We start from the raw sequence: 23,085 nt of genomic DNA, 5'->3' as shown, positions 1-23,085 counted from the left end.
GTTAGTGTGGAAATGAAATTGAAGATTTGGGTTGTTCCAGGTGTTTGTGGTGGAATTTTTCACTCTAAATTCTTGTTCAGGAAAATCGATTTCCAGATCTACTTCAGCTATTGGGGAGGAAGGAGGGAGAAGAGTGGAGATTTTTAGCTCTAAGAGGGAGTGTTAGAAGCTATGTTAACATTTTGGAAGGGAATTTCTTCCACATACTTAAGAAATTCTTCAATAAACTTATTTTTTTCCTTTTCTTTTCCTTGCTATTTTTCAAAAGCTTGAAAATTGCGCTTTACATACTTCTGAATTTTTGAACCAAAGAGTAATATTCAAGAGCCTGACTTTACTGAAAGAACTGAAAAGAATGAGTTTTCACCTGTTTGCATTTATTTCCTGAAACTGTTTAGTAAATCTGTTGGGGGAAAGGAGAGGACATAGTTCAGGCAATAATGTGGAGCCCAAGAAATTACTGAGGACTGATTTTAATTCTGAGATTGTTACTGGGGGAAAAAAAAAAAAAAAAAAAAAAAAAGAGGTGTGCAAAATTGCATTCCTGCCCCACTGCCTCAAAGATATTTCTTCAATTTTAGAGTCATTGTTTTAAACATGTTAGACCAAGTGTATGCCTTTGAAGTACTTAACCACTGTAATCTTCTGTAACTATTAATACAACTCTTTATATTAAATGCTCAAAGCTTAAATGATATTGGAAAGATAAGGACATGCATTACTCCTTAAATTAATCCTTCATTCCTGGAAATAAATGAAAATATAAATATCATAAAAGTACATGTCCTGGTTTAAAAGACAGCTGTTTGCTAAGGAAAGCAGAAGCTTCCCTTTGGACTGAAAAATGTGATCCTTCCTTCCTTCTTTCCTTCCGATTATTAGGATTTTGAAATTAAGGGAGCTCTCAGGCAAAGATATGGGGGTAGGAATAACAGTTCTTTACTAGTATATCTACCAAGACAAACAAGAACAACAGTAGCTATGAAATTAGCCACAAACAGACCAGTAACTCAGTCCCAGTGTTTTTTGGCTGCAGGCACCTTTTCCCTGAGCTGCAGTTCCCGGTGCTGGGGGCGGGCAGGTCCCGCAGAGCTGCAGGAGGGCTGGGGGTGATGGCAGAGCTGTCCCAGGGAGAGACAGAGAGAGATGGAGAGAGCTCTCCGCTCACGGTGTGGGTCCTGGGGCTCAGCAGAGTGCTGGAAGGTGGCAGGTTCCAGCGAGAAGGCAGCAGGGCAGGGTCCCACAGCAGTGAGGATGGCTCCCGGCGATGGCATGGCAGGAATGCAACACAGGCGGCGATCGTCCTTCTCGTCCCAACTCCAAGGGGGAAATGGGACCCAGGCCCAGCCTTCCGCTTCCTCTTCTGCATGTTTCAATCTCGCGGGGTGTCCCTCTTCTCTCTCTCCTCCCCCTTGTCACCAGGGCCCAGTCAACAGGTATCTTAGCATGACAATGGGGAAAATTCCACAGAGGGAAAGGGAAAGAAACAACCCCCAACAGTACAGGGTTCTTAATTGGATGTCATATGAATTTTTATCTTGAGAGTTTGTAAATCCACAAAAAAATTATAAGGTATAATATTCTTTGCAGAAGCTTGACATCTTTGTTTTTAATCACATCTTATTTTGGACCAAAAAAATTATTATAACAGAAAATGCTGTCTCATACTTTTAATTTTTTAAATTTCAAATGCATTACAAAAAGAATGCATTGTTTTTTGTCATATTGCTTTATTGGCATTAAAGTTTCTCCCCTAGTCATATATGCTAGACTCCTTACAGCAGCATTCCTAGACAATTGCACAACTGTGTATATTATGAAAGAAGTGATGAAGAGGGGAAACCCAAGTAAAAAAAGCAGTGGGGATAAGAAAAGTGTAATTCATAAAACAAAAAAACAAACAAAAAGCCCGCAACCAAACAAAAAAAATGGTAAAATATAGTTCAGTAAAATGAAAGTAAGCATTAAAAACCTGGGAAGTTTCAGTCTGTTAAACCACCAGGCCCAATACATTCTTGATTGATTATGCAAAATTTGTGAGTTCTCAAGTTTGTGGACAACACTAAATCAGAGGGAGTAGACAATGTGCCAAAGGGCCCCCATGTTTTAATGAATCCAGAGGAAGGCTGGATGAGTTCCTTGAACAGAGAGCCCAGCTCTAGGTGTCCAAACCAGGTGGGATTCAGCTGCCTCTTCATGGCTTGATTTTGGGGGAGCTGCATCCATGGATTCACACTTGCCCATCTTAAGTGTCTGGAATCTGAGCCTGAAGGATGGTTTCTATCAAAATGGAAATTAGCACTTCTAGGGCAGGGATCTTGTGCTTCAGAAGGACTCTTTGCAGATGAGTGCTGTCCTCATGGCCTGGAATAGCAGGCATGCAGAAGAACTTACAGGACTGAGTCCCCTCCAGGGGAAGCTGCGTGTTCCTGGTCTCTGCTGGGGAAGAAAGGCTGGTGGTACCTTGGACAGGATGAGAAAGCAGAGAGTCAATGATAAAAACAAAAATCAACCTCTCCTTCACTTCCTTTCTGACTGAAACTGTAAAACAAAGCTCAGAGAACTCACATTTGTGGGATCAGTATGGTGACGAGGATTTGCAAATCTCAGCTGTTTCAAGAGAGGTGTTTAGCCCTCAAGTTACCTGAAGATCTATGAACCCTGAGGCTCTGTGAATGATTTCATTTGCCCAAGACTACTTGCACGGAACAAAATGAGTCTGCTTTACAGCAGAGCTTGGTCTCAGCTGATGCTAGAAATCTGACTGTGCAGTTGCCTCTTGAAGCAAGGTGCTCACTTTGAGAGAAAGTGTACAGGTGAAAAACTTGTCTTAATTCCTCCAGTTGGAACAGATCTTCAGTATTGTTCCAGAAAACTCTGAATTAACCCCACCTGATCTGATTTCAGCCTCCAGAGCACTGAATGGGAAAGCCTTACTGTGACAGACAGGAGAGCCAGGGGAGAATCAAACCAACCATGGTGCAGAATAAACACAACTAAATCCAGTGCAGAGTTCCAGCTCTGTGCCAGGATCCTTGTGCTGGTCTGGAGCACAGAGGTGCGGGACGGAAACATGAAAACACACGCTTGGGCTCACAGGAATATCCAGAGACAATTAATCATCCTTTCAGAATTTCACAGAAGAGGTTAAAAGTGTCCACACCTTGCTTATTTTCATCTTTTGAATGGAAAAGGGGATTTTGAATTTAGCTTTCTGTAAATGCTTTCATTGTATCTGCTTAAGTATAGCTGGAAGAAACCTGACTCCGTCTGGCAATAGAAGTATATGCTACTTGGGAATAATTGTCATAGCTTAAACACCCAGCAGATTGCACCAGTTATTCCTGCTGTCACTAGAATAGCCAGCCCGTGTAATTTTGTGATTCTCATGCCCTTGGTGCTCCAGAAAGATTTTAACTGTAGATTGGCAGTAAATTGGAAAGAAGCCAAAATAAAATAAAACACAAAAACAAAAAGGCAGAAAAGACTGTAGTTCTTAAATCTGAGTAAGTCTTTTGTTTTGCACTGCAGGTCTAGACATAAAGCGGTGAAAAATTAGTTTTTCTAGATAGAAAGTTTTACATCTAGGTATTTCTAATACATACTACATCTTTACAAGGGATATGCTAGACACTGAGCTCTCATTTTAAAATAGTACAGTAAACCATGCTAAATTCTCCAAACCAATAATTGCCATTTCAGATTTTGTCTGAATCAGGTTTTATTCTTTCCCCAGCCAGTGCCCTCTCTGCTCTTTGTCTTTCTTTCCATCTTCCTCTGTCCTTTCTCTCTGTCTGTCTAACTAGCTCTTTTTTGACATCACTTCCTTGGATTCCTTGGGCTTTCTCCTCTGTCTCCCACTGCTGCAGCTCTCCTTTCTCAGCGGAAGGTCCCAATGCTTTTGTCTGCCTCAGGCTCTGCAGCCACCCAGCCCGGGGCTGTTCACACCCTGCTTTGTGCCAGCCTTCTCAAGCCCCTCGGTACGGTTCTGTTTGCCAGCACTGCCGTGCCCTGCTCCTCAGCACCTCCCAGCCGGGCCCCTGTGTCCGCCTGAGCCCGGCACTCAGCTGCGCTTCTCCAGCCCTCGGCAGCTCCCGCCTCCCTGCTCCCCCTCTCTGCTGTGCTCACACCCGGCAGAGCAGCACAGATCCGCCCCGTGCCCCAGCCCTGGCTCGGGGCCCGCCAGGAGCCTCCACCCTGCTCCTCACCTGCACCAGGTGTGCTGTCACCTGAGCAATGGCCAAACAACCGGGAGCCTGCAGCAGCCACTCATTCCCTGACACTGCAGCTGATGCCTCCATGGGCTTCCTAAAAGCACAGGCCACACAAAGCCAAGGGAATCAAAAGCAGATATATCTACTGAATAAATAAATTCCATACATCAATATCAATATCAATATCAATATCAATATCAATATCAATATCAATATCAATATCAATATTTATTGAAGGGCCTTCAGGAACATTTCAGGCAGACAAAGCCTCCCAGGGGCTACACTCCAAAATGGACCGTGGGTCACGGGTTCTCGTCCTTTTCTAAGTTTGGTCCATTTGCCTATTGGAGGTTTATTTCCAATGACAGCTTCAGGTAATGAAGTCATTTACCTTCAGTTTGTTCACCCCCAACTCACTTTTGTTTCCATTTCCTGGGGCCTGAGGCAGTGAGGGGTCCTTGATTGCCAGGCCTGGGCAGGAATTGCTGTGTCTGAGCAGAATGGGGAAGCAGCAGCTCACACTGTGCATGGAGTTTGGAGTCACACGCATAAGAATGGCAGGATTGCAAATCTATGAAAAATACAAAAGCTACAATCCTGGGGCATCAGGGGTGAATAGCAACCAGCTGCCTCTTTGGAGCCCGAGGAACAGCAACTGCCTGCCGCAAGGCCCAAAAGCTTGTTGGTCAAATGCAGCAGGAACAAAAGTGCCTCCAGCCATCCTGAGTGGGAATGTGGCTAAAGCTGTGTCGGATCCAAGGCAGCCTGGAGGAAGGAGTGAATGTGAATCTGCTGAAGAGCTGCCCAGGAGAGGCTGGGGCCCTGGCAGCCAAGGCTCACCCAGTGCAGCCTCTGGGGGTCCCTTTGGTGGGGCCAGCCCAGGGTCAGCCTGTGGGTGCACCTTGGGGGCACACCAAACTCACTGGAAAGGACCCTCTGAGAGCTTGGGTGCCTTGCACAGGAGTCTCACAGGCACAGGCCAGTGGAAGAACAGAGTGCAGTGGAACAGAAATGCCCGGCAGCCTGAGGGCCAGACACAAGTGTGACCTGGCTTGTGACAGCTCTGGGCAGGGCTCTGCTCACTGGGCTCTGTGCTCTGGGGAAGGAGTTCACTGATCCTTCACTCAGGGCCGGCCCTGCCAGCCAGTGAACCCCTGTGCATCAGAGGACAGGGGGAGTCCCAGTGACTGCCACCTGGGAGAGGAGCCATGTGGTTCCAGGGCCCAGGAGCCATGTGCTTCTGTGACCTCAAGGGGATCCATCCCTGTGTGCCCCCATGTCACTGAGGGGCAGCGATGTGGCACCTCTCCAGTGATTGTGACTCACCTGCCCAGGGCTCAGTATCCTGAGAGCAGGCTAACGTGTCAGCAGGTCTTCAGGATAGCTCAGCTTAGTCCTGTGCTACGCACCTCTCTGCCTTTCAAGCAGATTTATTGTTTACTGTCCCCTTCAGCTTTTGTCCTCTCACAGGTAATTATGATTTGACTCTTGGGATAGATCATAGAGGAAGGAGAGAAAAGTCTAGGCTGCTTATACCTTCCTAGTTGAAGGCTGAGCTGTTGCCCCTTCGTAGGCTGTCCACATACAGGCTAGGCTGGAGTTCTTCTTTGCTGATTCTCTTTCCTTTACTATAGCCTAGGATAGGTAAGTAAGGGGTGAGTGCAGTCTGAGGGGCTGGGCTCAGCCCAGAGTGGCAAAAAGCCCACCTTGGATACTGCAGGAAGGAGTGGGACAGAAGGAGAGCAGCAAAGGCTGTAGTTAAGTTAGTGGCTGAAAGCTGGTCACTCCTGCAGAGGAGGGAAAAGCCAGAGAGCTCTGCTGTTGATGCTGTGACAGCAGCAGGGCCTCCTCAGAGAAGGTAACATGCACTGGAGCACTTCAGAAGGACCTTTGAAGCTCCTGGGGCTCTGTCACTGATCACAAAGCTGTGAGCCTGCAGTTCAGCAGCTGGCTCAAGCACCACTGAAACTCTTGATGGCAAATGCTGTTCTTTCCATAGGTTGTATTTCTTTGGAGTTTTTATTCCTTTGGTGAGATGTAGTCATTTCTTTGCAATCAGGTGAGGGGATTGATGCTGATCCCTTCCTGGAGCACGTCCTTGGTCATCCAGAGCTTTGCCCGCTGCTCCTGAGAGGGACGATGGCCACAACAGGGAACAATTCCTGTGAGTACCAGCTTCACTGGCAGCTTTGGACTTTGTGACTCCCCACAGACAGCTGACATGACTGGTGCTCAGATCCCAGAATGATGTGCTCACAAGCTAGAGTGAAGTCTGGGATGTTTGCTGAGAATAGCCAGACTGCCCCAGGTTGTTTAGTCCCAGGAAAACACCTTTTGTCACTTTGAAGGAGACTTTGAAACATCATTGCTCATAGGGAGGTCTGACAGGTCCTTGAGCTGCCTTTTGTGCTCAGTACTTGCTTGTTTTCAAGAAGTTCCAGTCAGTTAGAATCAGGGAAAGCTTGACCTGATAATCCAGTCTAGAGCTCTGGTGAGAAGGCAAGGTACCCTGAGGCCCAGAAATCAGAGCTGGGGCTTGTTGGACTCTTGGCAAAGTAAGCAGGGGAACAGACTTTTCCAAATCAGGAAATTTCAATGGCAGTGCTAGGCTTCCCCTGATAGTGAGTTGAAGGTTTGAGCTGGTTGTCCTGACTGCTTGTGTAGAAAGCTCAAAGTTTAAATATGCTTTCTTTCCTCGCCTCATCTCTGTCCAAATGGAATTTCTCTGCAGTCATCGCCGAGGGAATAGCTCCTCCACAAAGGATCCTCTTCCCACCAGAGAAGATTTGCATGGTCTGGCAGCAGAGACAGAGTGCTGGAGCAGGGCTCTTCAATGTGGGCAACACGTGCTTCCTCAACGCTGTCCTGCAGTGCCTGACCTACACCCCCCCACTGGCCAACTACCTGCTGTCCCAAGAGCACAGCCAGGCCTGTGAGTGCTTTTAGGAGCATCTCCTGAAAATCTCTTCATCAAGTCCCAGGTTCCCAGAATGTAAAATTTGTTTTCAGACAACAGCAGCCCTCTGTCAGCCCCATGAGTCTGTACTCTTTGAACACTGGAGCCTAGAACCCACTTGTCCTAGCCAGCTGTCTTACCCTTAATGAAAACACCTCTTTCTCCCTGGCAGTCTTTATTCCTGCGAGTTAAACCCTCTGTGCTTATTGCACAGAAAGCTCTTGGTTTACCATCCCTCTCTGAAGATTTTCTGCACACTAAGATGCCCTGGGACCATTGGGACATTGGGAGGAGTGGAGTATTGGACTGGAGTGGCAGTGCAAGAGGAGGAGTATCCCACTGCTGTGGATGTTTTGCTAACCTAAGGACTTTCCCTGTGTCCCTCTTCAGGTCACCAGCAGGGTTTCTGCATGATGTGCATCATGGAAGCACACGTGAACAAGGTCCTGCGTTCCCCTGTCAGTGCCATCCTGCCTTTGGCTGTCCTCAAGGTTTTCAAACGTAAGTCGTACCAGGTGCTTGAACAGGTTTCCTTCCCTCCTTCTATGAGAGAACTGAAACCTTCTTTCTTAGGCATAGGAGAACATTTGGAGCCCGGCAGGGAGGAAGATGCCCATGACTTCTTGTGCTGTACTGTCAATGCCATGCAGACAGCTTGTCTGAGTGAAAGCAGCGAGTAAGCACAAGCAAATCACCCTCACCAAGTTCTGAGCCCTTTGCACTGCTTGGTGTGCTCCCATCAAGGGAAACCTAAACCCTGGGCTTTCAGGCCAAGCAAAATTCTTGCCGGAGATAATGCTCTGTCTTCCCACTTGTTTCCAGCTTGGACCTCTCATCTCAATCCACTACCATTGTCTCTCAAATCTTTGGAGGCTTTCTGAGATCCAGAGGTATGTTTCCTCAACTCTTACTCTCTTTGACATTGCCTGTGTCCTTCTGTCTGCCTGTGCCTGACAGTTGGTCTGCTGGGACAGGTACAATGTGTAAATGGGCAGTGTCAGTCAGCTTCCCATTGCTGAGCATTTGGATTTTTCCTTCCAGTCACCTGCGTCAGCTGCAAAGCCGTTTCTGACTCCTACGAGGCCTTCCTGGATATCCCTTTGGATATCAGAGTAAGAAGCTTTTGCAGTTGTGCTTCAAGACATGCCAAGGCCCTTGCAGCTTTCCAGAGTCAGCACATTTGTCTTCAAAATGTGTGCTGTGAGCACAAGAGATCTTGGTGGTGGGTGGGAAGGGGAATGGATGGTGTCCTCCTGCAGAGGCCATGGCACTGGTCTCTCTGTAGGTGCTGTCTTTAAGCTGGTCGAGCAGCATTATCCTCTCTGCACCCTCACTATATCCTCATCCTCCTTTGCTTTGCCCTCCCCTAACACTTGTCTGGCTCCCAGGCCGATGGGTTGGGTTGTTTGCACCACTGATGCCCCTGCATAGTGTCATGAGTTGATGTGAGTGGTGTGGTGGTACGGGGAGGGAGCTCTTGATGGCTCCGGGAGCCTCTGGGACACAGGGAGATGTTCAGCATCCCACTCTCTTTCTGTCTCCTTCTGGACAGCTTCATGGTGGGTCTCTTCAGCATCAGCTGCAGGGGTTTGCTTGTCAGCTCGTGGGAGTTGTTTGGGTGAGGCAATTTCCTGCAGCTCAGTGTGCTCATTTGTCACTCTTGCAGACAGCCTCGACCCTCACTGCAGCTCTGGAGGACTTTGTGAGACCCGAGCACCTGGATGGTGAAAACTGCTACAAATGTAACACGTAAGATGATTACTAAGCACATATTACCAGGAGATCCTGTGTGAGGGAGTTGCATGTCATTGAGCAGAAGTCATCTTCTCATGGAGCTTTGCTGCACACAGAGGAGATGCAGCTCCTCTAAAATAGAGCAGGGAATAGCCTTAGAATAGCAAAAGCTGTGTGAGACAGGACAGGTTGCCTGGCCACCCTGGGGGAGGATTGGGTGCATTTCAGCACTGGGTTCTGTGCTTGGTTTCAAGGTGTAAGAAGAATGTTGCTGCCTTCAAGAAGTTCACAGTCCATTGCGCACCCAAGGTTCTCACGGTGTGTCTAAAAAGGTTTGACTGTTTCACCGGTAGGAAGATCAGCAAGGTTTGTACACAGCCGGTGTGCAGCTTTCTCTTCCTGGAGCAGATTTCCCTGAGCTTGTGCCAAGGCACTGGTCTTGGGTTCGTCATGTTCCCTTCTGGGGAGAGAATTCCCTTGGGAAGACAGGCAAGCGCTCTTCTCCAGCAGAGCTGCTTTGGCCAAGAACAGTTTCCTGCCACTCAAAGCATTACACCTTTGTGATGGTGTGCTTTATGGAAAACCAGCTGCTTGTGAGCCCCAAAGATGTATTTACACACCTCTGGCCCCTGGATGTGGCAGGCTATTCTGTGTCATAGGTCAGGGTCACTTCTGAGCCCTGCTGGTGTCTGTGCAGGTTGTGAAGTACCCCGAGTACCTGGATCTTCGCCCGTACATGTCCCAGGCAGAGGGAGAACCCCTCCGTTACTCCTTGTATGCTGTCCTGGTGCACAGTGGGGTCAGCTGTCATACAGGACACTATTTCTGCTACACAAAGGTAGTCAGCAATGTCCTTCCTTCCTTTTTTCTTTCCTTGCCAATGGGGAAAATGTGTGTGGGGAAGAGAAACTTTGCTGTCTGTGTTACTGACAGCCAAGGTTTTGGGGCAGGAGATGTCTTGAGGGGCTGGACTGGATTTGTGTTGACATACTGTTTGTTAGGTAGTTTTCTGCCTGTGTTTTTGGTGAGAAACCATGCAGAGATCCTTGTCCTTTTTTTTTCCACAGGCCAGCAATGGGCTGTGGTACCTGATGGATGATGAGTCTGTGGAGCTTCGTTGCCTTGACACAGCTCTCAGGCAGCAAGCCTACCTGCTGTTTTATGCCAGGTAATAAGCAGCATTCAGATACGTTCAGAAGATGTGTCCTTTTCCCTGTCTATTGGTTTGCTTCTCATAGTGCAGAGAATGCAGAGATTTCTCACCAAAGGCAATTACTACCAGCTTCATTCAGTGCTGTGGAACCTGTGCTGCCCCAAGTCTGTCCTTCAGGCTGCTGCCCTGATGTAGCCTGCTACTTGCCTGCTCTGTGATGCTAGACTTTTGTAGAAAAGAGTGAGGGAACTTAAAGGGACTTGCCAGGAAAGATGGGGAGGGAGACTTTATCCGGAAGGGTTGGACAGGATGAAGGGTATCAGTTTTCAGCTGACCCATTATGGCAGGTTTCCATGAGATATTAGGAAGAAATGCTTGAGTGGAAGGGTGGTGAGAGCATGGAACAGGCTGCCCAAAGAAGCTGTGGGTGCCCCATCCTGGGAGGTTTTCAAGGCCAGGGTGGACAGGGCTTGGAGGGGCCTTGTCTATTGTGAGGTATTCCTGTCCATGACAGCGGGGTGGCACAAAATGAGCATTAAGATCCCTTCCAACACAAGCAAGCGTGTGAATTTTGTGCAATTCACATGAGGGTCTAGAAGGTATAAAGATGAGGTTTATCTGAGACAGGAGTAGACTTGGTGGGAAGACTCTAGCGAAAATTTCCATTAGTGGCCTTGGTTAAATCTTCTCTCTGTCATCGAAACCTCTCCAAGGAAATGAGCGAATCCCAGAGAGGGCTGCAAAAACAGCCCCAAACTGAGACCATTCTTTTCTTTTCTCCAGGTGTTCGGATCTGAAAATTGGAGAAAGGGCTTCTTCCTCACTGGCACCACCGTATGCCCCTTCCTTCCTTCCTCAGTGGGCAGCCAGCAGCGAGCAGGTGGCTCCTGTTGGCCCACAGGGCTTGCCTGGCAGCACGAAGGTAACTCTGGGGAGGAGGGTCAGTGCACTAGAGGAGCAGTGGATCTCCTTCTAGCATCTCAGCATTTCTCCTTTTCCCCCTGCCACTCTGCAGCACTCTTCACAGCCACAGTGCTGTCTCTTCTCCAAGCACCCCGGCTGCCTCCATCCCATTTGTGCCCCTTTGGCTCTTTGGCCTTGGCAGCCCTACATAAGAGCCTTTAGGAGGCTCAGAAATGTCCCCTCCCTGAACTCCTGGGCGTTCCCCACTGACTCTGGTCCTTTCAGGAGAGAAGGGCAGGAACTCTCCACAGCTCTCTTTGCAGGACATGGCCCTGGGCATGGAAGGCGCTGGCAGGAAGCAGGACCGGAGCAGATCCCCGCTGTCGGGCAGGGATGGCCACAGCTGCTCTGGGGTCAGCACGGACTGGGACCACACAGCAGGGAGGAGAACGGGCCCTCCGAGTTGTAGCGCCACTGCCAGGGATGGTGAAGCTTCAGGACCTTCCAACAGGAGCTTGCAGTGTGCTCCTGGCCCCGGGGTTGCTCAGGAGCAGGTCCTGCTGAGGCGGAGGGACATGAGCAGATCCGTGCAGGGCAGCTACAACCTCTGCAGCCCCTCTGTGCAACACACAGACTACGAGCCCTCAGCGAGGAAAAGGAGGAGGCTGACAACACATTCCCCAAGTTGTGATCAAACCGCTGTGGATAGAGCAACTCCAGGGCTCCCCAGCTCCCGCTTGAAGCAGGCTCCCAAGCTCAGGGCTGCTCGGAGGCAAACCCGAGCGAGGTGCAGAGAGCAGAGGAGATCCCCACGGCGGGGCTCTGACCTGCACGGCCGCTTTGTGCAGTGCACAGACGACCAGCACCCCTCTCTGAGCAAGAGGAAGAGGAGGAGAACAAGTTCTTCCCGTTGTGACAGAGCCCCAGGGGATAACGCAGCTTCAGGGCCCTCCAACACCAGCTTCAAGCAGGCTCCTGTGCTCAGGGCTGCTCAGGAGCAATCCCGAGCGAGGCTGAGGGAGCGGAGGAGATCCCCAGAGCTGGGCTATGATCTCCACAGCCGGTTTGTGCAGCACGCAGCCCAGCGCCCTTCGGCGAGGAAGAGGAGGGTGCCCATGGCCTAGAGGGGCACGTCTGAGAAGAGCTCGGGGCACTCTGGGAGTGCTGCAGTCATATTTTGGCCCTGGCTGAAGCAGAAGGGAAGATTAGCACTGAGTTTTTTATCACAGGTGCCCTTTTTTTCTTCTCAAAGATGAAGAAACAGTTGGTTTATATGGGCGATGATGCTTGTGACTAGAGTAATAGGCTTTAATTAGAATTCTTCATTCCACATTGTAGATAGTTTTTGCTGCTAATATAGGTCAGTAGTTGAAATCAATATTGAAGCAATTTTTTAATTAAAGCTAGAAAAATAAATGTTAAGTACAGACTGATATTACCCTTGCCAATGTCTCTTTTTCTCAGTCTCAAGGTGAAATCTTGCTGGGTGTCCCCACTCAAAGGAGGAATCTCCAGCCACATTCTGAGAAGGGGAAGGGGGGTTAGACATCTGTCCTGTTGAAGAGTGGGGCTTTTCCAGAGTGAAGTGATGGACTGTGAGTGTCACAGTGCTCAGGGAGCTGTGCCAGCTGGGGCAGGATGCTGTGCCTGAGCAGGGATACAGCAGCTCCAGCTGTGTCCTGTCTACACCTTAGCAGGAATGGCTTGAGCAAGGAGGGCCTCCTGTTTGTAGTGTTAAAGAATGCTGAGACCAGCTTGACCAAACTATCATGTCACCAGTGTCACTGAAAACATCAGGATAAATTAAGCTCTCTAATGCTACTTTTAGTGTCAGGAAGCACACATTCCTTTCTTAGAGTGCCCTTCTGGGCAACTCCTCCCACTTTATATTCCAGGCATGATGCTGTGTGGTGTGGATGTCCCTCTGGGCAGTTCAGGTCATCACCTGTCCCAGCTGTGCTCTCTGCCAGTTTCTTTTGTGAGCCTCCTCACAGGCAGAGCAGAAGATGAGAAAACAAAATGTCTCTGACTCAGGATAAACGTGACTGAGCAAAACCCCAAACTTCAGCGTATTATCAACACCATTCTCATTGCAAATCCAGAACACAGCACTGTAAGAGCTACCGAAATAAAGAAATTAACTCTACCCTGCCTGAAATGAGAACAGTGGCATTCCAGCACAATTGCTGAATTACCTTTGTTAGTTCCCTCTTTATCTCTGGGTTCTGCACAGTGTCCATGTGGTTCAGAAATTCTACATTCCTTGAGTCCATATTCAGCCATAAAATGCCTCTTCCAGGTCTGAGACCATTGATGCATATCAAGGTTAATTACAGTTGTTTTAGCAAAACGTAAAGCTTCAGGGCTTTTCCCAAGCTGTGTTCCCACTAGAGCAGCTTATGGCAAACCTTGCTAAATGTTGGCTACAGTGGCATATGACAGAGTGGAAAATTACACGGCTCATGATTAATTAAAAGAAGTAATTAGAAAACTGAATTAAAAGAATGAATTAGAAAAGGTATTTGTAAAGTTCTATCATTTCCAACACCATGAGGACATGCAAACAGAGAATCCCTGATCTGAGGGCAGGAGCAGCAAGGATGTCCAGGCCTTCACATGGAAGTGAGAGTCAGACGGGTCACATGGGAGAAACCAAAGTGGTGCTAGTACCTTCTTCAGCAGCAAAGCCTATTTTGTTGAATAGACCTGCCAAAACCTAATGTAAAAATGTATCAGAGGCAGCCAGTCAGGTTATGCTATAGAAGGGCAGTCCCACTTTTGCATGACAAGGATTTCTAGCATACCTCCCTAAGGTGTGTGAATATCCCTCCCTTGAGCAGGGAAAGCCCTGAAGGTCACTTCTCATGGCTGAGCAAAATAGGTTTGCTCATGGTTGTTGGATGAGTGACATCAATCTCGACGTAATTGTTTTGCCTGATTTCATAGAATTGCTTCTCTGTTGCTTCCAAGATAGTGCACTATACTGTAACACTAGTAGTTAGTTAGGGTGTGTTACTATGCTAGTTCCACTATGTTAGTTATGTTAGTAAGGCTGCCGATGCTATGTGACAAATACTTGTGATCAAGTTATTTTGCTTAATGATTGCAATCAATTTAAATGAATTCTTAATTTTATTTATATCAATAGATTTGGTTTGCCGTCTTTAATCCCACGGGGCACAGTTGTATACAGGCTCAAGTACACCTCTGTAACCCTTTGCGTAGAAACTGTTGAAGAGTCTGGGGCTGGGCTAGGATCCAGCTGCATGCAGACTTCTCTCTGAGGAGTTTAGAAAACAAAAGTGTCCTTCCTGTACCTGCTGACTTGACAGGAGGGCTTCTGTAGCAAACTTTGTCTGGAGTGGGTCTGTTCTCCACTCACTGATAACTTTTGCAAGGAGCAGGGAGTTGGACTGGATGAGCATTATGGGTCCCTTCCCACGTGAGATATTCGATGATCTGATGATTCTATTACATGGTGGAAGGGGAAAGGGATTTTCTTTTTGCCACCATGGAAGTTGGGAGAAGTATTAGTAAAAACACTGGTAAAGGGAGGGCTGCAGGGAGCAGTATCACCTTCCATCACTAAATTGGACTAGGATTTCATAAAATTAAATGAAGACCAACAGCCATGCCTGGCCTTGCTTATTGAGCCTTCTCCCAAGCACAATGGGAATATCTGCTGGTAGTGGATAACATTGAGTGAGTTGGTCTGTGCTGTGAAAGATGGCCTGACTGCTTGGTGGGCACATCTGTCAAATAAATCTTAGCCAAAGAAATAATTGGAATGCTAAATCCTTGTTTGCTGCAGCAGATGTGGCAAAGAAAGTGGGTGATTTTTGGTTGGTTGATTGGATGGGGATTATTGTTGTTGGTGGTGTTCTTTTAAACTTTCTGATTAATGACAAAGCTTCGGAAGAAGGAGTAGGGGAACCTACATGTTAATTTGTGGGCAAGAATGATCTTTTTGGTGCAACTTTATCCCAAAGTATATGTGAGGACTGCATCAATACACACTCCTTTGTCTTGGGTTCCTCTACGGCAGAGTCACTGATGGTGTGACCCAGAAATGAAATATGGGTACAGACACCCAAATGGTTTAAAGTGGGCATGTTTCAGCAGACTGTAGTACACAGTAGCAGAAGCAGGGGAAGTATCTGGCAGCAGAGGATCATAAAGCCAAGGAGGATTAGCAGTGCCTTAGCAAAAGCTATAGCCTGCATACTTCTTCATGATACCCTAAAAAGGGTCCTTCAAATCTGCGAGCGATGAGGTATGCCAGGAAATAGATCAAGGTAAACTAAATTTAGTTGTAGTGATCTGGACACCAACAGGGAAATAAAAATCAAGATTGGCAATGAGTGAATCTTTTGTCCCTTATCCCCAAGTGAATGTGGGCTGCATCTTTGTTTCACCTTCAAATTTTGCTGAGAAAGCATAAGTATGGTAAGCCTGTGTGGCAACTCTGTCATTAATCTGGCTGCATTATGAAGTAATAGTAATTACTGCAAAGTAAAACCAGATCTTGATATTTGTGTGGGATATTTGGGTTTATATAGAAATCATTTACAAGTTCTGTAACACTAGAGGTGGCTGTGAATCAGCTCATACACGTGCATCATATTTATCCAACCTCTTAACAACTATTCCTTATTGCTCCAATCAGCACTAGCCAGTCTCAGTGGACTTTATATAGATGTAGTATAAAGAGCTGTGGACAAACCTCTCTTCTGCTTCACTGCACAGTGCTCAGAGTTGAAAGCTTTCCTGGAGACCTCAACATTTAGGGGTTTTTTCCTATCCTCTCTCTTCTTCTACCACACTCCACAACAGGAGAAACTACCTTTGTTATATTCAAATGTTGCAACTGATGATTTTTGAGACTTGAACTGATTAGTCCATGAAAAGATCTCTGCCACAACAAGTTTTCTTTTTCTACAGAGTAAAAGTGGTAGCTGAGCGTTTGAAGAGAGTGGTGAATATACAGCCTTTGAAGGCAATGCTATGAAAGAAGAATCAGTCAAAAAGAGACAGAAACAAAACGCACAAGACTGCCTCATTTTCTTTAGAAGCTTTTATAATCTTTTCAGAAGATCTTCTCAAAATCTGAGTAGTATCTAAATTCCAGTCCTCTTTCTGTCTGTTCAAGCAGGCAGTTGTATTCTGACTGCAGATTTGCCCGGCTGTTTGCAGCTTCATCGGCTGCTGGACACTAAAACGAGGAGAGCTCTGCAAGGCACCAGAGAAGGATGATCCTTGGGAACCTCAGTGGATTGAGTGAATTCAGACTCCTGGGTTTTTCTGGAACCTCTCCTTTACACCCTTTGCTCTTTCTAGTTTTATTATCTCTTTATATTCTCACCTTGATGGCGAACACAGTGATAGCTTTGATAACAAACAGTGATAATCGCCTTCACACCCCGATGTATTTCTTCCTCACTCAGCTGTCCTGTTGGGATATCTGCTATTTGTCAGTCATTATCCCAAGTATTCTCGAGAACCTGATGGTGGGAACAGTGCGTATTTCCAAGACATGATGTGCAATGCAAATATTTTCCTTCCTTTTCTTTGGAGTTGCTGAGTGTTTTCTCTTGGCCGCCATGTCCCTTGATGGTTATTTTGCAGTTTGCTCCCCCTTGCATTACACAATTATCATGAGCAGCAGGGTCTGCAGAAGCCTGGTTGTTGGAGCTTACATCTGTGGAACTGCTGAGGGCTTAGTTCACACCCTCATCACCTTCAGCTCACCCTTGTGTGGTTGTGCCATTGACCACTTCTTCTGTGAGATTCAGCCTCTCCTGGACGTGCTCTGTGGCAACACTCTCCCAAGTGAAATCCAGGTCATTGTGGTGGCTGTCTTTGCTATTCTGAGTCCTTTCTCACTGGTCATTTATTCCTGTATTCCTATCGTTTCCACAATTCTTCACATGGCATCAGCTGAGAGCCAGGAGAAGGCGTTTTCCACTTGCTCCTCACAGCTCCTGGTTGTGACTGTTTTTTATGGCACTGCAGGCTCCATGTACCTGCGGCCAAAATACAGCTACTGTGCATCTGTGGATAAATTCCTCTCCCTTTCTTATTCTCTGGTGACTCCTTTATTGAATCCCATCATTTGCAGTTTGAGGAATAAGGAGGTGAAAGGAGCCCTGAAGGAAAAAATGGAGAAAACCTAAGTTAGTGTGGAAATGAAATTGAAGATTTGGGTTGTTCCAGGTGTTTGTGGTGGAATTTTTCACTCTAAATTCTTGTTCAGGAAAATCAATTTCCAGATCTACTTCATCTGTTGGGGAGGAAGGAGGGAGAAGAGTGGAGATTTTTAGCTCTAAGAGGGAGTGTTAGAAGCTATGTTAACATTTTGGAAGGGAATTTCTTCCACATACTTAAGAAATTCTTCAATAAACTTATTTTTTTCCTTTTCTTTTCCTTGCTATTTTTCAAAAGCTTGAAAATTGTGCTTTACATACTTCTGAATTTTTGAACCAAAGAGTAATATTCAAGAGCCTGACTTTAGTGAAAGAACTGAAAAGAATGAGTTTTCACCTGTTTGCATTTATTTCCTGAAAATGTTTAGTAAATCTGTTGGGGGAAAGGAGAGGACAGAATTCAGACAACAATGTGGAGCCCAGGATATTATTGAGTACTGATTTTAATTCTGAGATTGTTACTGGGGAAAAAAAAAAAAAAAAAAAAAAAAAAAAAAAAGAGGTGTGCAGAATTGCATTCCTGCCCCACTGCCTCAAAGATATTTCTTCAATTTTAGAGTCATTGTTTTAAACATGTTAGACCAAGTGTAGGCCTTTGAAGTACTTAACCACTGTAATCTTCTGTAACTATTAATACAACTCTTTATATTAAATGCTCAAAGCTTAAATGATATTGGAAAGATAAGGACATGCATTACTCCTTAAATTAATCCTTCATTCCTGGAAATAACTGAAAATATAAATATCATAAAAGTACATGTCCTGGTTTAAAAGACAGCTGTTTGCTAAGGAAAGCAGAAGCTTCCCTTTGGACTGAAAAATGTGATCCGTCCTTCCTTCCTTCCATCCGATTATTAGGATTTTGAAATTAAGGGAGCTCTCAGGCAAAGATATGGGGGTAGGAATAACAGTTCTTTACTAGTGCAACTAACAAGACAAACAAGAACAACAGTAGCTATGGAATTAGCCACAAACAGACCAGTAACTCAGTCCCAGTGTTTTTTGGCTGCAGGCACCTTTTCCCTGAGCTGCAGTTCCCGGTGCTGGGGGCGGGCAGGTCCCGCAGAGCTGCAGGAGGGCTGGGGGTGATGGCAGAGCTGTCCCAGGGAGAGACAGAGAGAGATGGAGAGAGCTCTCCGCTCACGGTGTGGGTCCTGGGGCTCAGCAGAGTGCTGGAAGGTGGCAGGTTCCAGCGAGAAGGCAGCAGGGCAGGGTCCCACAGCAGTGAGGATGGCTCCCGGCGATGGCATGGCAGGAATGCAACACAGGCGGCGATCGTCCTTCTCGTCCCAACTCCAAGGGGGAAATGGGACCCAGGCCCAGCCTTCCGCTTCCTCTTCTGCATGTTTCAATCTCGCGGGGTGTCCTTCTTCTCTCTCTCCTCCCCCTTGTCACCAGGGCCCAGTCAACAGGTATCTTAGCATGATAATGGGGAAAATTCCACAGAGGGAAAAGGGAAAGAAACAACCCCCAACAGTACAGGGTTCTTAATTGGATGTCATATGAATTTTTATCTTGAGCGTTTGTAAATCCACAAAAAAATTATAAGGTATAATATCCTTTGCAGAAGCTTGACATCTTTGATTTTAATCACATCTTATTTTGGACCAAAAAATTTATTATAACAGAAAATGCTGTCTCATACTTTTAATTTTTAAAATTTCAAATGCATTACAAAAAGAATGCATTGTTTTTTGTCATATTGCTTTATTGGCATTAAAGTTTCTCCCCTAGTCATATATGCTAGACTCCTTACAGCAGCATTCCTAGAGAATTGCACAACTGTGTGTATTATGAAAGAAGTGATGAAGAGGGGAAACCCAAGTAAAAAAAGCAGTGGGGATAAGAAAAGTGTAATTCATAAAACAAAAAACAAACAAAAAGCCCCCAACCAAACAAAAAAAAATGTTATAATATGGTTCAGTAAAATGAAAGTAAGCATTAAAAACCTGGGAAGTTTCATTCTGGTAAACCACCAGGCCCAATACTTTCTTGATTGATTATGCAAAATTTGTGAGTTCTCAAGTTTGTGGACAACACTAAATCAGAGGGAGTAGACAATGTGCCAAAGGACCCCCATGTTTTAATGAATCCAGAGGAAGGCTGGATGAGTTCCTTGAACAGAGAGCCCAGCTCTAGGTGTCCAAACCAGGTGGGATTCAGCTGCCTCTTCATGGCTTGATTTTGGGGGAGCTGCATCCATGGATTCACACTTGCCCATCTTAAGTGTCTGGAATCTGAGCGTGAAGGATGGTTTCTATCAAAATGGAAATTAGCACTTCTAGGGCACGGATCTTGTGCTTCAGAAGGAGTCTTTGCAGATGAGTGCTGTCCTCATGGCCTGGAATAGCAGGCATGCAGAAGAACTTACAGGACTGAGTCCCCTCCAGGGGAAGCTGCGTGTTCCTGGTCTCTGCTGGGGAAGAAAGGCTGGTGGTACCTTGGACAGGATGAGAAAGCAGAGAGTCAATGATAAAAAACAAAAATCAACCTCTCCTTCACTTCCTTTCTGACTGAAACTGTAAAACAAAGCTCAGAGAACTCACATTTGTGGGATCAGTATGGTGACGAGGATTTGCAGATCTCAGCTGTTTCAAGAGAGGTGTTTAGCCCTCAAGTTACCTGAAGATCTATGAACCCTGAGGCTCTGTGAATGATTTCATTTGCCCAAGACTACTTGCACCGAACAAAATGGGTCTGCTTTACAGCAGAGCTTGGTCTCAGCTGATGCTAGAAATCTGACTGTGCAGTTGCCTCTTGAAGCAAGGTGCTCACTTTGAGAGAAAGTGTACAGGTGAAAAACTCGTCTTAATTCCTCCAGTTGGAACAGATCTTCAGTATTGTTCCAGAAAACTCTGAATTAACCCCACCTGATCTGATTTCAGGCTCCAGAGCACTGAATGGGAAAGCCTTACTGTGACAGACAGGAGAGCCAGGGAAGAATCAAACCAACCATGGTGCAGAATAAACACAACTAAATCCAGTGCAGAGTTCCAGCTCTGTGCCAGGATCCTTGTGCTGGTCTGGAGCACAGAGGTGCGGGACGGAAACATGAAAACACACGCTTGGGCTCACAGGAATATCCAGAGACAATTAATCATCCTTTCAGAATTTCACGGAAGAGGTTAAAAGTGTCCACACCTTGCTTATTTTCATCTTTTGAATGGAAAAGGGGATTTTGAATTTAGCTTGCTGTAAATGCTTTCATTGTATCTGCTTAAGTATAGCTGGATGAAACCTGACTCCGTCTGGCAATAGAAGTATATGCTACTTGGGAATAATTGTCATAGGTTAAACACCCAGCAGATTGCACCAGTGATTCCTGCTGTCACTAGAATAGCCAGCCCGTGGAATTTTGTGACTCTCATGCCCTTGGTGCTCCAGAAAACATTGTAAACTCTAGATTGGCAGTAAATTGGCAGTAAAAACAAAATAAAATAAAACACAAATACAAAAAGGCAGAAAAGACTGTAGTTCTTAAATCTGAGTAAGTCTATTGTTTTGCACTGCAGGTCTAGATATAATACGGTGAAAAATTAGTTTTTCTAGATAGAAAGTTTTACATCTAGGTATTTCTAATACGTACTACATCTTTACAAGGGATATGCTAGACACTGAGCTCTCATTTTAAAATAGTGCAGTAAACCATGCGAAATTCTTCAAACCAATAATTGCCATTTCAGATTTTGTCTGAATCAGGTTTTATTCTTTCCCCAGCCAGTGCCCTCTCTGCTCTTTGTCTTTCTTTCCATCTTCCTCTGTCCTTTCTCTCTGTCTGTCTAACTAGCTCTTTTTTGACATCACTTCCTTGGATTCCTTGGGCTTTCTCCTCTGTCTCCCACTGCTGCAGCTCTCCTTTCTCAGCGGAAGGTCCCAATGCTTTTGTCTGCCTCAGGCTCTGCAGCCACCCAGCCCGGGGCTGTTCACACCCTGCTTTGTGCCAGCCTTCTCAAGCCCCTCGGTACGGTTCTGTTTGCCAGCACTGCCGTGCCCTGCTCCTCAGCACCTCCCAGCCGGGCCCCTGTGTCCGCCTGAGCCCGGCACTCAGCTGCGCTTCTCCAGCCCTCGGCAGCTCCCGCCTCCCTGCTCCCCCTCTCTGCTGTGCTCACACCCGGCAGAGCAGCACAGATCCGCCCCGTGCCCCAGCCCTGGCTCGGGGCCCGCCAGGAGCCTCCACCCTGCTCCTCACCTGCACCAGGTGTGCTGTCACCTGAGCAATGGCCAAACAACCGGGAGCCTGCAGCAGCCACTCATTCCCTGACACTGCAGCTGATGCCTCCATGGGCTTCCTAAAAGCACAGGCCACACAAAGCCAAGGGAATCAAAAGCAGATATATCTACTGAATAAATAAATTCCATACATCAATATCAATATCAATATCAATATCAATATCAATATCAATATCAATATCAATATTTATTGAAGGGCCTTCAGGAACATTTCAGGCAGACAAAGCCTCCCAGGGGCTACACTCCAAAATGGACCGTGGGTCACGGGTTCTCGTCCTTTTCTAAGTTTGGTCCATTTGCCTATTGGAGGTTTATTTCCAATGACAGCTTCGGGTAATGAAGTCATTTACCTTCAGTTTGTTCACCCCCAACTCACTTTTGTTTCCATTTCCTGGGGCCTGAGGCAGTGAGGGGTCCTTGATTGCCAGGCCTGGGCAGGAATTGCTGTGTCTGAGCAGAATGGGGAAGCAGCAGCTCACACTGTGCATGGAGTTTGGAGTCACACGCATAAGAATGGCAGGATTGCAAATCTGTGAGAAATACAAAAGCTACAATCCTGAGGCATCAGGGGTGAATAGCAACCAGCTGCCTCTTTGGAGCCCGAGGAACAGCAACTGCCTGCCGCAAGGCCCAGAAGCTTGTTGGTCAAATGCAGCAGGAACAAAAGTGCCTCCAGCCATCCTGAGTGGGAATGTGGCTAAAGCTGTGTCGGATCCAAGGCAGCCTGGAGGAAGGAGTGAATGTGAAGCTGCTGAAGAGCTGCCCAGGAGAGGCTGGGGCCCTGGCAGCCAAGGCTCACCCAGTGCAGCCTCTGGGGGTCCCTTTGGTGGGGCCAGCCCAGGGTCAGCCTGTGGGTGCACCTTGGGGGCACACCAAACTCACTGGAAAGGACCCTCTGAGAGCTTGGGTGCCTTGCACAGGAGTCTCACAGGCACAGGCCAGTGGAAGAACAGAGTGCAGTGGAACAGAAATGCCCGGCAGCCTGAGGGCCAGACACAAGTGTGACCTGGCTTGTGACAGCTCTGGGCAGGGCTCTGCTCACTGGGCTCTGTGCTCTGGGGAAGGAGTTCACTGATCCTTCAGTCAGGGGAGGCCCTGCCAGCCAGTGAACCCCTGTGCATCAGAGGACAGGGGGAGTCCCAGTGACTGCCACCTGGGAGAGGAGCCATGTGGTTCCAGGGCCCAGGAGCCATGTGCTTCTGTGACCTCAAGGGGATCCATCCCTGTGTGCCCCCATGTCACTGAGGGGCAGTGATGTGGCACCTCTCCAGTGATTGTGACTCACCTGCCCAGGGCTCAGTATCCTGAGAGCAGGCTAACGTGTCAGCAGGTCTTCAGGATAGCTCAGCTTATTCCCGTGCTACGCACCTCTCTGCCTTTCAAGCAGATTTATTGTTTACTGTCCCCTTCAGCTTTTGTCCTCTCACAGGTAATTATGATTTGACTCTTGGGATAGATCATAGAGGAAGGAGAGAAAAGTCTAGGCTGCTTATACCTTCCTAGCTGAAGGCTGAGCTGTTGCCCCTTCGTAGGCTGTCCACATACAGGCTAGGCTAGAGTTCTTCTTTGCTGATTCTCTTTCCTTTACTATAGCCTAGGATAGGTAAGTAAGGGGTGAGTGCAGTCTGAGGGGCTGGGCTCAGCCCAGAGTGGCAAAAAGCCCACCTTGGATACTGCAGGAAGGAGTGGGAC

At 47.1% G+C, this 23,085-nt stretch overlaps 1 pseudogene; it reads left to right on the top strand.

Moving 5' to 3' along the window:
* The first annotated feature begins 16,326 nt into the window (after positions 1 to 16,326).
* On the top strand, positions 16,327 to 17,121 carry LOC134053463 (olfactory receptor 10C1-like; annotated as a pseudogene).
* The last annotated feature ends 5,964 nt before the right edge of the window (positions 17,122 to 23,085 follow it).

The sequence above is a fragment of the Cinclus cinclus genome, chromosome 24 (assembly GCF_963662255.1).
Source record: "Cinclus cinclus chromosome 24, bCinCin1.1, whole genome shotgun sequence".
In the NCBI taxonomy this organism is placed as follows: domain Eukaryota; kingdom Metazoa; phylum Chordata; class Aves; order Passeriformes; family Cinclidae; genus Cinclus; species Cinclus cinclus.
This window is presented reverse-complemented; position numbering and strand designations above follow the sequence as displayed.